Raw genomic sequence first — 16,318 nt, forward strand, 5'->3', positions numbered from 1 at the left:
AGTTATGGCCCAGACATAGCTTCTGGCAAGTACAGATGTAAGAAGGCATTGCTTTCCCTTCTGCCCTGTATTTCTTTCACGCAGCACTGTTTCTGTACCGCTGCAATGCGTCTTCCACCAAAATGACATTGCTCATCCCACTGTCTGTTGTGGCAAAAGTACATAATTTATGTAATTTATGTAATGAATTATATGATTAATCCCACAGTGGGCACAGATAGAATTGGAGAGCCTAGCCCAAGGATGGCGAATCTTTTTCAGCCCAAGAGCTGCAATCTCTTCTGGGCAGCCTTTTGGCACATGCCACATGGCAGCAGTGGACAGAGCCAGAGGCAAAAGTGGGCAGTGGGATATAGATTGTCTAATTTGTTTTTCCCAACAATTATGATCTCTAAGCTTAAAGGCCCAAAGAGTTGAAAGAGTAAAAAAAAATGTATGTAAGAGAAAGAACTTGAAGATAAAGTAGAAATTGTTCAAAGTTCTACCCCCAAAAGGAACTTCATTCATCTTCAGTTTACCCTGCAATTATGGGAACTACTTTCAGGTACAGTTCAGAGATTTTTGAATGAATTCCATGAACTTTGACCAAACTAGTTCCTTCCAAGCACTGGACTTTATAATCCAGTTTAAATATCCTCTCCATGCAGAGGGATTGTCAGAGAAGCATGCCTCAGCTAATAATCCAGTTTTGCTGAGGATCTGCACAAGAGTGTACTTAATTCAACCCAGTCTTTCAATACAGCCTCTCCCTTGCAAATGCAGGCAACCAACTGCCTATTCCCCAAGCCTTTCTGAGTTCTTGACAGCTTTGACATGGTGTGACATTCCGCTTGTGGTTACAGCTATCACTCTGGCTGTTGTTTTTTCTTAAAACATTTTTTGACATTTTTTTCTTTTTAAAACCAACATTAGTTTCTTATGTGACAGCTGAAATCAGGCTTTCAAACAGCACTAAATTGGAGTCAGGGCTCAACCTCCCAATGTGTGAAGTGGAACATCAGTGCATTGCAATCATGCCTTCTGCAAAACAAAGGGAGAGAGTGAAAGAGAGTTATAAAGCCACACTCCTGCAAACAACGCCCAACCTTGTCTTAGAAATGAAACAGCTGAACTACAGGAGATTTGAGATCAGATCTCCTGAGATTTTTGTTCTTACCCCAAAACACCAGTTGGAGAGATCTGAATTAGATCAGACCAGTAGCAGGGTGGAAGAGGGTGGCGATCAGCACCTTTCCCCTCCATGCTGTTTCCACAATCAAAATTGCCCCACCTAACTGCAATTAGTCTCAGAGACCAGAGCTGCCTGGGTAGAACTCTCCAAGGAATTCCCGTGGGAGATGAGTGGGACTAACAGGAGCTTCTCTCCTGTTTAAATCAAGCAGAGCTGGAGCTGCAAGATGAAGGGCCTTAGGCACATAGGAAGTTATCTATGGTCTGCTTTGAAACTATTTACCTGAATGCCGGCTGATTGTAATTTCAATCAAAACGAGACCACAACTCCTATCAGCCCCAGCAATCATGTCCAGTGGTTAAGGATGATGGGAACTGTAGTCCAAAATTTATCTGGAAGGCACCAGGCTGGGGAAGGATGTCCTAGGATAACAATGTGTATGTTACAATGGCTGTGAAGGCGGATGAAGGCTGCAGCAGATAAAGAACTTCCAATCGTCATGGTACCCATGTCATTGGATCAAAGCCTTTTTCTGTCAAGATTGTGTGTTGATCGTGGTGCACCGATCTCCCCACATAAAACAAATTCAAGCACAGGCGTCTTCCATAACAAAAGTCCCATGGCGATTGGCAAATGGCGACAGGGGCAGGATTGTGAAATCCAGAAGCCCCTAGTCATGGTCTGGTATATCGGCGGTGCATACAGATTCAGACGGATCCATTGCTAAAGACTATATTTTGGAAGACAATCTTACTCGGTCATGAGTGATCGCCAAGGGAAAAAAAAACATATTTGTGCACCACTATTTCATTAAAAAAAATATCAAAACAGTTTCCAACAGATAGAACCCCGTATAATAAAAACCATTAAAAATACAGTAAAAACAAGGTCAGCTTGGTTGACTGCAACACATGATCAGAGATAGTCACAAATTCAGAGCTTGGAAAAGTTACTTTTTTGAACTACAACTCCCATCAGCCCCAGCCAGCATAGCCACTGGATTGGGCTGGTGGGAGTTGTAGTTCAAAAAAGTAACTTTTCCAAGCTCTGCAATCAGGGTTGGATTAAATGTATTCTTGAATGTATGGTGCAATTTATGTGTCCGATAGGGTTAGTCTCATACCCTCCAACATTAGGTTAAATCAGGAGTACCCTGGGAGAAGGAGCAGAGCCAACAAATGAAAATATGCAAGACCAGCCAGCTGCAGAGCCACACAGTCTGCCCTGTTGGCTTAAGGCCCTCTCGCAATGGCTCAGAGGGGCAGAGTTATTGTATTTATTTAACAAAATGTATATAATGCTTGATTGTAATAAAATCTCCAAGTGGTTTACAAAAATTAAAAACATTACATTTATTTTAAAAAGACAGTTAAAAACAGTTATTTAGAAACATTTACAAGATCATTAAAATCAACAGTAAACTGAAAAAGGGATTAAAACATATGCCACCTTCTACATATTTGGATAGGCTTGCCTACAGGAAAATGTTCTGAGAAGGAGCTGAAAAGAGCACAGAGGTGACTGCCTGATGGCAATAGGCAGAGAGTTCCAAAGAATAAGTGGTGCACCACTAAAAGACCAATTACTTGCAAGTGTAGAATGAGTTTTATGTGGTACCTGTAACAGTGCCAGCTCTGCAGATTGATTGGATGCTTATGGAGTAAGGCAATCCAACAAAGTTCTCAGTCTATGCATTTGGTTGGCTGCAAGATATGACCACAGAGGGTCACAATCAGGGCTGGATTAAAGTCTTTGTAGCTCCAGGCACTTTCATAATCATACCATCCCTCCAAGGTAGATCCATAGATAAATAGTTGCATAATTGTATAGGTACCATAATCATAGATATATATACACAAGTATGCTGCTGCTAGAGTCTAGTCAGTTTCCAGCATATTGTATGAGGGAGGAGACATATGAATCTTCACCTCTGTGAGCAACCTAGAAGACAGGAAGATACTTTGAAGAGCTAGCAGCTTTGAGGGAGGTTCTAGGCACTGGGCCTAGTGTGCCTAATGAAAAATCCAGCCCTGGGCACATTTCCAACATTGCAGGGGCATGCCCCTCAGAAAGGAATGCCAGAGAATTCCGTTGAAAACAATAAAGGAAGTGGAGGTTATTTTTGTTTTTTTATTTATTACATTTATATCCTACTTTATCCCTCCAAGCAGCTCAAGATGGCACACATGGTTTCTCCTCCTCCCTATTTTATCCTCACAACAACCTTGTAAGGTAGGCTAGGCTGAGTGGAGGATTTGAACCCTGGACTCCCAGGTCCTAGTCCAACACTCTAACAACTACACCACACTGGCTCATTGAAATTTGCATGTTTGTCTGTGGTCAGGAATGGAAATTAGCCAAGTGAATATGATCAGTATTCATTCATATCGTTGTTGGTTTTTACAGTCCTCCAATGGTATGTAATGCATGTTTTCTTTTTACATTGTTTTGACATTTCCTTTACATTGAAATGAATGTAAGTAATGTAAGTTACACAAATACTTTAAGTTACGTAAGTTACATAACTTAACTACATAGTGGCAGAAGTGTAGCCATCCAGGGTCTTAGGGTGTGTGTGTCTTAAACCCTTTACTTTTTTTGGAGCCAAATCCCAGCAGGGTCCCTATGTCTCCAGCATTCTATGAGCCAATCAGCATGAAAAGGGAGTGTGTTGACCACTGAGAAGAGTCCTCTAACTTGCTTCCTTTCCTTTCCTGCTGATTGCAGCCAACCAGAGTGAAAGGTGTTCCTATTAGCTCCTATGTCAAAAGCCAAGTTGTAGAGAGTGAGAATTCTGTAATTGCAGAAGAAGAGACTGTGAAGCCTGATGATAGCATCCCATCTACATCATCAAGCAGTTTGGTAGCAGCAGGAGATAAACGTGTAGACACTGAATTCCATAATTCAAGCCGTATCTCTGACAGTGAAAAAGGACAGTCAAATGGTGACAGTGATAGAGAAGCAAAAAGCAGCATTCAAGCCTGATCAGATTATTCTATAATCTTAGAAGGTTGTATAATCTTAGAAGGTAGTGTGCCTATGAGGGGGTATGGCTGTGACTATCATGAAGAGACCCTGCACTTCCGAATTTGCTGCTACACTACTGCATTCATCTGGACAGCGAGATGAATAATGCAGCATTTGGTAGAAACCAAACAGCTGTAGAATGGAAACAGTGCTACTTGTGATTGAGAGCTTATCCACATGGAAGCATAACTTTGTGGTAAAGATGCTGTTTTTACCTCCGTTTTCTGTTTGCACCGTCCACAGTAAGGGCTCAATGCCAGCTGCAAACACAGTGTTTTCTAGTTACACTTGAGGGGAAGCATCAATCACAGTTTCCCTCTAATTTAACATTTCCACTCCCTCTGGTTACCTGGCAACTGAGCATGCTCAGTTTGTTCTACCAGTAAGTTTCATTTTTAAAAAACAACAACCCGGAAGTGCAATTATTTGTATTTTCACTGGTACAATACAGCTGAAATACAAATCTTTGTTTGAGCAGTGTTATGATTTTGTGCACAAGTTAGGAGGAAAAGAAAAATAAGGCACCATTTACAGCAACATAAAAAAGGCTTGCAGAATGGGAGAGAGCAGCAGAAGTTTCTCTTCAGCCCACAGGAAATGAAATGAAAGAAGGGAGGAGGAGGGAGTGGGTGTGGACAGAGGAACAATTGACACACCCACCTAAAAGCATCGGAGCAAAGCATCTGCACGCCCTAGAAACTGTGTGATAGCTTCTGTTTGCCAGTAACATAATAATAATAATAATAATAATTTAATTTTTAGGCCGCCTATCTAGCCGAAGCCACTCTAGGCGGCGTACATATTAAATTCAATAAAATACAAAATACAGTAAATACAATAAATACAATAAAATACAAATAATCATCAGTGACAGAATAGCAGCAATTGTAATACATAGCAGCGGGGATTGAGTATATAATTAGCCCATCCCGATAGTCTCAAAGGCCTGACCAAACAGCCAAGTTTTTAATGCTCGGCGGAAGGTATCCAGGGAAGGGGCATGTCAAAGATCGAATGGGAGGGAATTCCAGAGAGTGGGGGCCGCCACCGAAAAAGCCCTCTCTCTAGTCCCCACCAACCTAGCTACCAACCTAGCTTTTGTTGGTGGGATTGAGAGAAGGCCCTGCGTGGCGGATCTTGTCGGGCGGCATAGTTGGTGACGCTGGAGGTGCTCCTTCAGATAAACCGAGCCGAAACCATACAGGGATTTAATGGATCATGTGAACCATGCAAATTAAAAGAGGATGTGAGTAGCACCAGCCACACAGTAAACCCCTGTGTAGGTGTGCCCTAATACAGGTTGGAATGGAAATCACTGTTTTCTTACATTCCTGTCTTCAGAAAGCATCAGTTGCACATTGCAGATGGAGAAATGACATTTCAGAAGATGTTGGGGCTCAATGGTTTATTATAATTACTATATGTTACATTTAACTGGGAACATTTACCTTCGTAAAGGTACTCACAAAAATCTACTGTATTAGTTACGGATATACTAGAATTCTGTGTATTTTGGATTTGGTAGCATATTTTCCATTAATTCGCTTATTCTCTATAATTGAGGATTGGATTTTTATGTAGCAATTTTCCACGGCTGTTTTCAAAAATGGATTTTTTTTAAAAAAAACTGCCTCTAAAATATAGATATTAAGAACAATATTGTTATCGATATTTCCTTTCATTTACTGATATTTCCTTTGAAATTATCTGTATTAATATCAATATATTTTGAGAGGGGAAAACGGATTGATAAAAGCAGCAGCTAGCAGACAAAGGGTGTGCCTTGTGTATATCGCTTCCTGCCCTGACTCTAGATACCTTGTGAGTCAAAGAAATGGCTCCCACCTGCAACCAAGAATTTGATCACTAGTTCCAGTAATTGTACTTTGCACATGCTCTCTGCTCCCAAATTTGCCAAAATGTCCCCCAACTTTGTAACATGTTAAGAGACTGGCAACATGTGTGTGTGTGAGTGAGTGAGTGACTGAGAGAGAGAGAGAGATCATTTGGGTTCAGCTGATCGTATTAGCTAAGGTCTAAAGCAGCAACATTTCCTACTGGACCTTCAAACCTTTCAAATTGCTATCTGTGTTTGTGGCTAAATGCTCCCCACTTGCCCTAGGAGGAAAAAAAACCCACACTACAGTAGCTTTGCCTGGAACTGATTAACTTTTCCGTTAGCTTCTGGTCTGTTGGTTTTTCCAGGTTCAAAAGCCCTGTACCACTGCCAGCAAAGTCACAGCATTATCACATTATCACTGGGGATCAATGTACAATTTAACCTCTAGAAATACTTCTCTAAAACCCTTGCTTTCCCATGAACACTCTTGAGCATGCTCTTAATTATGTCTGTGACTAATTTTAACAAGTTAGATATTAATCCAACATCCCTATATAATATTTTCTCCCCCAGCTGATTTAGAACTTCAGGAACCCTTTGGGCTGTAATACTTGAAGATTGTTTAAAGAACTGGCATACAGCAGCAGTTGTATGAAATTTCACATTCTCCGGCTGAGACAGTTTCATCGCCCTGGTAAAAGAGACCAGCCTCTCTCTATCAACCACCTGTAAGATGACACCCTTTTACACTGGTTTCCTCCCTCTCCAAAACGCGCTAAATAATTGTAATGCAGTTCAGTTGCAAAATGATCTTCACAGCTTGATCTTCAAAGAGGTTTTTTTTTGTTGATAGTGTTTTTTGTGTGATCTTTTATAACATGACAGTCCTAGGGCTATTAAATGCAAGACTAGCTTTGGATTAGCGGCCTGATGCTGTCTGAGGTGATAGTGACTCATAGTAGGAACCAGTGTTCCACAGGTGGTCATAGAGAGAAGCATTGCTAGGGAATACCAAGCAAGGAATATAAACCTAGCAGAGCAACCATTTTGAGTAACTCTTGTTTGTAAGGCCGCATCCGCATTATACATTTAAAGCAGTGTCATACCACTTTAAACAGCCACGGCTTCCCCCAAAGCATCCTGGGAACCAGTAGTTTGTAGGGGTGCTAAAAGTTGTTAAGAGATCCTTGTTCTCCTCACATAGCTACAATTCCCAGAGTATCCTGGGAAGAGGCATGGGTTGTTAAACCACTCTGAGAATTGTAGAAAATAAAGGACGGTTTTCAGTGCTAGTCCAACTCAGTGTAAACCCACTGAAGTTAACGGACACAACTAATCTAAGCTCATTAATTTCAATGGGTCTGCTCTAAGTAGGACTTCGTTGAATACAACCCATACTCTTCCCTGCTCAGAGGCCCTGTTATCTGCATTACTCCATTTGGCACATTTGGGAGCTAAGTCCTGGTCTTGAAACCAGCTCCTGGGATTTCTACATGCCAATCACTGGCTCAGATCCAGCCTGGAGGACAACTTAAAACCCTTTCTATCCTTACTTGGGTATTAAGAGCAGCAGGAGGGGTCTTCTTGGTAGTTCTGACACCCTCAGACGGTTGGGCGATGGTGGCCCAGGAGAGGACTTTCTCTGTGGTAGTCCTCCCTGCAGGGGTGCTTCTGGCACCTTCACTGTACAATTTTTGGCAAATGCTAAAGACACACTTCTTTACCCCGCCTTGGCACTTGAGATGTATATTTTCAGGATCCACCATGCTCTTGTGAATGTAATGTGCTTTAACTGTTTTTCACACTATTAAATTTCTGTAACCTACCCTGGGACCAACTAGTGGTGGGCAATTTCATCATCATCAGCAACAAATTCTCCCTAGATTCTCTCTACTGCATCTCTCATTTCTCAAGCTAGAATGTTTTGGATGACATTTCTGTTCCTTTCTCTGCCCCCTTTTCTTCCCTGATTCTCCTCCTCCTCCTCCTTTCTCTTTTAAAATGAGGAGTTAGCCTCTTCCTGCCCCCTCTCTTTCCCCTTTCCTCTTCTCATTTCTATATGATTTGACTCGTATATATTTTATAGTACCAGAGGCTGTCACTTTGCAGGCATCCTGCTGTGCAAATTGCCCTTCGCAGAGAAAGGTCTTCCTGTCAATGGCAGAGAAGAGGTGTCAGCAACCTCTCAGGAGACTTTAAAAACTCATGAGTTGGCAAATCAGCAGGCATCCGTGTGCACTTCTGGATCCGCCCCTAAAATTAGCTCCTATCTGGTATCAAAGGAGCTTTAAAAAAAGCACAAAAGGAATAATGGGGCCTAGAGGCTGTGTTTCAAGTCAACAGACAAGTCTGTGGTGTTTGCCTTCCACTAAAAAAATATTTTAAAAAAATGAAATTAAAATACTAACACCAGCATTTTGCTCATTTTCTTGTGTTTTTTTGTCTTATTTTTCTTGTTCTCTTTAAAAAACAACACAGATTGATTGTCAAGGCAACAAGTTTGCAGAATATTCCCTCATGCTAGGGATCAATGTGCCCTCATACTATGCTCTTGGTGCTTGTGTGGGGTTTCCAAAGAATGAGACTCGTCCCTCTGCGACAAGAATGGGGAACATGTGCCCCTCCAGATGTCACTGGACTCCAACACCCATCAGCCCCAAAAGCACAACCAATGGTCCAGCTACCAGGATGATGTGAGTTGGAGTTGGCTACATCTAGAGTGCCATAGTTTCATCGTCCCTGCTTTATGAACATTGGGTTGTATCTGACTAAGGCCTTATCTGTGCTATACATTTAAAGCAGTATCATATCACTTTGAACTGTCATGGCTTTCCCCAAAGAATCCTGGGAACTGTAGTTTGTTACAGGTACTGACTGTTGTTAGAAGACCCCTGTCCCCTTCATAGAGTTACAATTCTCAGAGTTCTCTGGGAAGAGGGATTGATTGTAAACTATCTCCTAACAACTATCAGCACTCTTAACAAACTATAGTTCCCAGGATTCTTTGGGGGAAGCCATGACTGTTTAAAGTGGTTTAATACTACTTTAAATGCGTAGTGCAGATGAGACCTGAGTCATGCTTAGAGCAGATCCACTGAAATCAAAGCACATGATTGATGTAAGTCCATTGATTTCAGTGCATATGCTTTGATAATGACATTTTATCAGCAGAGGAGGAGGACAGTCATTGTCTTGGTTGGTTGGTTGGTTGGTTTAACATGGCTTTGCTCCTTCTCCTGTGCCTTTAACATCAGGCTGATACACAGAAATTTAGCAGAGGTGTTTTTTTTTTTTCCAGGCATGAAGAGAGTTTAGGGAGGACTAACAATGATCATTCAGACCATGGTATTCCCGATCTCTATGTAGGGATGTGAAAGGTGAACAGTAAAAAAAGCAGATAAGAGAAAAATAAACTCATTTGAAATATGGTGTTGGAGGAGAGCTTTGTGGATACCATGGACTGCGAAAAAGACAAATAATTGGGTGTTAGAACAAATTAAACCAGAACTATCACTAGAAGCTAAAATGATGAAACTGAGGTTATCATACTTTGGACACATAATGAGAAGACCAGATTCACTAGAAAATACAATAATGCTGGGGAAAACAGAAGTGAGTAGAAAAAGAGGAAGGCCAAGCAAGCGATGGATTGATTCCATAAAGGAAGCCACAGACCTGAACTTGCAAGATCTGAACAGGGTGGTTCACGACAGATGTTCTTGGAGGTCACTGATTCATGGGGTCGCCATAAGTCGTAATCGACTTGAAGGCACATAACAACAACAACAATTGTGATTAACAAAACAGAGGTTAATCCCTCTGTTTTGTTAATCACAATTACGTGTGTTGCAAAAAATGAGGTGCTATGGGTGCCAGCACAAAATGGCTACTATAGGCAGCAAAAAAGAGGTTACAGCAGTGGAAGCCAGCCCATTAGGGCAAATGGGACAGTGCCCCACCAACCTTATTCTTGATTCCTCCAAGACCACCTGCCTTCATACTTGCATCCAGTCCAGAGGGTGGCCCTGGCTGTCTGCTTCAGTTTTGGCTTTGTAGAACTTCCAGGGAGGAGTAGGGGGACAAAAGCAGAATTGGTGGGCTCCACCTGTCCCTGGCTCTCCCTATGGCTGCCCTCCCTGGCTACCACCCCAACTCTCAATGGGCACCAGCCACCATGGTGTGATGGTACTCCATACCACATGAGTACTGGTACAAAATATCTATCAATCTATGCATGCTCTGTTCTTCCAGGCTAATTGCAAAAATGGAAGCATTAAATGTTCCCATGGTTTGAAGCCTCTCCTCCCACACATCTGTTCCCAATCCTTAATAATGTGCTCTCCTCTGTGAGTATAATAGGTTTCCTTATAAAAATCCCCCCATAAGATGCTTTGCTTTGTATAATGAGCTTAAAGCCTCTAATGGCCCTCCTTGCTCCAAATTGCTTCAAGTTCCTCTTGCTGCACCATATGTGGTGTATTAATTTTTCCTGAAGAATTTGAGTTTAATATATCATTTTTAAAGGACATTGTTGAAATCACCAGCTTTCCGACTCCATCCGTGCTACATCTCTCTGTTCCTCTTCCCCCCACCCCACTGTCCCTCTTGACCTTCCGTGTAATTTGGCCCAGCTGTTGAAGAATTTCTAGAAGGAAGGGATGACCTCTCTGGCAGGGTCAGGAACATAGGTGTGAAAGAGTCGAGAAGCATGTGTGTAACCCTTAGCTGCCAACTGACCAGGGTGTGGCCTGCTCTTGTGCCCTTCAGTAGCAGTTTTGATCTGCAGAAATTGGTTTGCAAAGATTTTTATGGCATGGAGATAAGTAGGTGATGAACCGTTTTCAGCCTGAGGGCTGCATTCCCTTCTGGACAATCTGCCGGGGCCACATGCCAGTGGTGGGCGGGGCCAGAGACAGAAGTGTGTGGAGCAACAAATGAAAATGATACTTTTGTACCATTGTAGTTTCTATTCCCACTCATGTACCCCTTTCTGTTCTGCATCCAAGCAAACAGGAGGCATTATCAGAGTCCAATAGAACATTCCAGACAGGCAAAAACATTCAAAAAGGGTATGAAGTAAGGGTGGTGAGGGGTGTGGCCTGAGGAGAGGGGGTGTGGCCTGGTGACAGTCCCAGGGACCAGATAAAGAGGCCTGGATGGCTACATTTGGCCCACGGGCCTGAGATTTCCCTACCCTGTCATAGACTATAGAGCCATGTTGGACAACTATGCTTCTCCTTGGATTTTGGTGTTCCAAATGACAAAGTGTTACAATGGAGCCTTCCTTTTTCAGCATTTTGCTTTGGAGCATTGGGCATACTCAGGAAGCGACAGCTCTTGGTTCCTTTGCACCTTGTTTCAACTTCAGCAGCACGTACCTGTACATCAACCAACCGTATACATAAGCCAACAAAATTTAATTCAGGTACCTGTTCCAGCCAGGCAAAAGAACTCAAGGAGAGTGTGAAGCCAGGTCCGTGAGGGGTGTGGGTGGGGAGGGATTGTGGCCTGGGGAGAATCCCAAGGGCCAGATTGAGAGGTCTGGAGGGCCGCATGTGCCCCCATGCCTGAGATTCCCCACCCTTGGTATAGGAGTCAGGGCTCACAGCATCCAGGTCAAGGGCAATCCATACCTACCAATGAAAGACACCTCAAGCAGAACAGTTCCTATTTATTACCGGCTTTATCTAAAAGAGCTCTGTAACTCCCATGGAATATTATCTGTCAGGGAGATATTAAAGACTGGTCTCTAGGCCTGGGCCAAAAATCTGAAAAGTCAAACTTCAGGCTGCTATTGAGGGTTGGGCTGAGGTGGTGGGTGGGTGTTCATGCGCAACTGCCTTTCCTCTTTTCAATTTTGGGGGTCAAGTTGGAGAAAACTGTTGAACTCACCAGCTCTCTGACAGCCACCATTTTCTTTCTGTCCAGAATGTCCCTCAGCAGGACCGGCACCTGCCTGTAGGGGTCCTCATAGGCCCACCTGTGTCAGTGGATTAGCACATTCACATGCCTATTACCAAAGATGGCGGGGGGCATGTTGAAACCCTGCCTCCATCTTGGGTATTGGTAAGCCTGCATGCTAATGTGCTGATAGGGCACCACAGCACTGCAGGAAGTTGTACAGCCAGCCCACACCGGCAGCAGCTTGGCGTGTGTGGCTGTACTGGGTCACAGGGTGCATGCTCTGCGACCCAATGCTACTGCAGATCACTGAGTGGGAGCTGCACCCACCCAGCTCCAGCAGCAGGGGCTCCTCTCAAACACCAGGAGCCCTTGCCCAGTGCCCAACCTGGCTGCTCGCTGGTGCTGGGCCTGCTCCTCAGGAAAAGGACGTCTTAACCTGCTGCTGAAATAACAACAGTGTTAAGAACATCAGAAGAGGCCTGCGGGAGCAGACCAAAGGTCCATCTAGTCTAGCATCCTGTTCGCACAGTGGCCAACCAGATGCCTGTGGGAAGCAGGACCTAAGGCTTAGACCACTCTCCCCTCCTGTCGTGCCCAGCAACTGGTATTCAAAGGCATACTACCTCTGACAGTAGAGGCAGAACATAGCGATAATGGCTACTGTACTGTCCTTTCAAACACAATTTCAGTTTATTATGCCTGTTTACCAATCTGAAAGACCTTAGGACAACTTGGCAAGAAGTGTACTTTATACCTATGTGTGGTGTAGTGGTTAAGGTGTTGGACTACGACCTGGGAAACCAGGATTCGAATCCCCACACAGCGATGAAGCTCACTGGGTGACCTTGAGCCAGTCATTACCTCTCAGCCTCAGAGGAAGGCAATGGTAAACCACCTCTGAACACCGCTTACCATGAAAACCCTATTCAAAGGGTCGCCATAAGTCAGGATCGACTTGAAGGCAGTCCATTTACATTTCATGGTTTGCAGACATGGGTGAAACATCCTTCCTTATCTGTACAGATGTTAAAGTGCCACAACAACTATGCCGTTCCTCATGTAGAAACTGACTCTTCGTTGTCCCAGAAATTTCCTCTCACCATAGAAGATGGGCAGATGAGGAAACAGTCTGTCCAGCCCTTAGCTAAAGGCCGGGTGGGGAGTGGGGGTAACATGGCTTCAGCAACCACAAGCAGTAACAGCTTCATGCATCCCACTACCAAAGTATAAAAACCTAAGAAGAGCCTGTTGGATCAGGCCAGAGTATAACAGTAACCGGTAAAGGAAGTCAGCCCATAGCTGTGGTCTTTTAAGGGCATAAAGATACATCAAGGGGTTGAGGCTTTCCTGGTGCTTGGAAAGTAATGAGCATTGCTGAGCTGTAGTGAGTGTGGTGAAACATATCATTTCCTGCAAAGGCAAGGTGATGGCAGGGGGATACAAGGACCCCTCCTCATTCTGCAGAGTGGGGCCTCGGACGTGTGCCCCAAAGTCCTGGGCTGGTGCTGGAGCAGAGCAAGGGCCCATCGTAGCAAGTCAAAGGCAGGGCGATGTTGGAAACCTGAAACAGAACCTGGCAGAATCAGGCGAGTCCGATGTGTAGTAGAAATTGGGTGATGATGTGTCCCGCTGTACAGAGAGCAGTATCTGGAGGGCTGCCAGAGGACAGCAAGACCTCTTGTTTCAGGTGTGGGGAACCTTGAGCCCTCTAGATGTTGCTGAACTACAACTTCCATTGGCCCCAGCCAGTATTGCCATTGGTCAGGGGTGATGGGTGTTGTAGTTGAACAATATCAGGAGGACCACAACTTCCTCGTCCTTGAACTAGAATTGACTCACTTTTCAGATCCCATTATTGTTTACCTGATGAATTTTTATTATTATTATTATTATTAGTAGTAGTAGTAGTAGTAGTAGTAGTAGTAGTAGTGTTTAGACCAGTAACAACTTCATCATCATCATCATCATCATGGCCTGGTAGTCAGTATGGCATAGTAGTTAAGAGTGTTGGACTGGGACCTGGAAGACCAGGGTTCAAATCCCTGCTCATCTGTGAAGCTCATAGGGTAACCTTGGGCCAGTTGCAGGCTCTCAGCCTAACCTACCTCACAGAGTTGTTGTGAGGATTAAATAGGGAGGGTGAGAGCCATGTACAGCAGCTTGAGCTCTTTGGGGGCAAGGTGGAATATAAATATAATAAATAACTTACCTCGCAGGGTTGCTATGAGGATAAAATCCGGAGGGGGAGAGCCATGTTTGTATGCCACCTTGATCTCCTTGGAGGAAAGGTGGGATAGAAATGTAATTAAGCATCATCACCACCATCTATCTTCCTGCTTTCATTTTTTAAAAACAACAACATGAGAGGTTTGTTTAAAAAGAGCAACAAAGTGGCCTATGAACAGCCTTGCCAAGGATTCTGTTGGTCTCTCTGTGCCACCGCTCCATTTCTTTTTATCTAGATGGAGCTTCTTGATCAGAGTAATATTTCCTCTCCACTATTATCCTGTTTCTTTTAATTTTGCAAAAGGAACACCACCACCCCACAATACTCTGCTTCTCACTGCCTTTGTGCCTAACGCTTTCTCTCCCACCCCCACCCTGCCTAAAAGGTTTGATGATGCATTGTGATTTTTCTTTTTCTACTGGGGCTTTATGAAGGAAGCTGGAGGGAGTTCTCATTAGTCTTGCTGACATCTTGTATCACTTATCAGAGGAACAAGCAAACGGAGAGCAATTCCTTTGATCCTGACAAAAGGAGAAAGAGTATTAAAAACCCTATGAAGATTTGCTAAGTAGAAAGTGGGGAAAGATGGTTGTGGCGTGTTTCAAAGAAAGAAACATGATTCAAAGTTGCCAGATTTGCTTGTATGTATTAAAGAATCATTAATGATGCACATATTTTGTCTCTCTCCTCCCCCTTTTTTCTTTCCTTGTCTTTCGTTTTCTTTCCTTCTTTCTTTAAACAAGCAAAAACACACTTTTCAGAGGTAAGGGCAGGTGATATCAATGGGAGTGAGGGGGGAAATAGCTTGAAAGTTGGGCCATTGCAAAGCTGAAAAACAAAAATAAGGTCTAGAAAAGTGGCGCACAATTGAGTTCTCATGGGAGATCGGGTCCTGTATGCCTTCAAGGTTCTTCTTCCTTTGAGAGAAAGGTAGGGTTCTTATTTTTATGTTATTGAGCGCTGAATGGGTATTAGTGGGAAAATGTCTGTTAAAAAAAAAAGAAAGGAAAAATTTGTTTTTCTTTTAGAGCACAAGGGCCTTCAGTGCTCAAAGGGACCTGAAGATAAAGGCTTGTTTCTTGTCAGCATTGTAGGTGAGAATACATGTTGCTGTCAAGGGAATGGACCCTTCTGTTTAGCTGATTTCCTCCCATCATTGCAACAGATAATGGAGCTCATTTTCCCCCTCCATCACTGCAACTCACACTGGAGGTATCAATGCAGGGCCAGTGTCAGCTCCTGGCATTTCTGGGCAGCTGCTGGGGCCCCAATCCCCTGACAGGGCCCACCACTGACACCTACTTTGACTTCCTCTCAAAATTTTATTTTTGCAGCCAAGTGCTCTGAGCAGCACTAAGTGGCCAGTTCTCGCTGTTGCTTAAGTTTCCCACAATGCCTCAGATCAATGTTATGTCAGGAGCATGGTGGGAAATTTAAGTGGCCGCTAGGCACTTAATAGCAGCCTGGCATGCAGCCATTTTAAATCCCATTCCCTTGGTTTGGAGAGATTCTTTTGGAACTCCTTAACCCCCTTGTCGTTTAAACAAGTTAATAAATCAGATTCCAGTGATTGGCGAGGAAAGAGATCTTGGGGTTGTGGTGGATAGTTTGATGAAGACATCGACCCAGTATGTGGCAGTTGTGAAAAAGGCAGATTCTATGTTGGAGATGATTAGGACATTGATTAAGAATAAAACTGCCAGTATCATAATGCGGCTATACAAATCTATGATGGATCCACACTTGGAATAAATGTGCACATTATTGCACCTCTAAAAGAATACTGTAGAGCTGGAAATGGTGCAGAAAAGGGCAACCAAAATAATCAAGAGGGGGTGGATCAACTACCCTATGAGGAAAGGTTACAATATTTGGGGCTCTTTAGTTTAGAAAAAAAAAGGCAAGCAAGGAGGGACACGATGCAACTGTATAAATTTATGCCCGGTGTGCCCTTCTTCACACGCATGTATAGTAAACTATGGCATTCACTCCCACTGTACTGCCTCTGACTGTAGAGGCAGAGCATCGACTTCATGGCTAGTCGCCACTGATAGCCTTATCCTCCATATATTTGCCTCATCCTCTTTTAAAGCCATCAGTGCCTCTTGTGGGAGCAAATTCCATCGTTTAACTATGTGCCGTATGACAA

This window comes from Rhineura floridana, chromosome 13 (genome assembly GCF_030035675.1).
Source record: "Rhineura floridana isolate rRhiFlo1 chromosome 13, rRhiFlo1.hap2, whole genome shotgun sequence".
In the NCBI taxonomy this organism is placed as follows: Eukaryota; Metazoa; Chordata; class Lepidosauria; order Squamata; family Rhineuridae; genus Rhineura; species Rhineura floridana.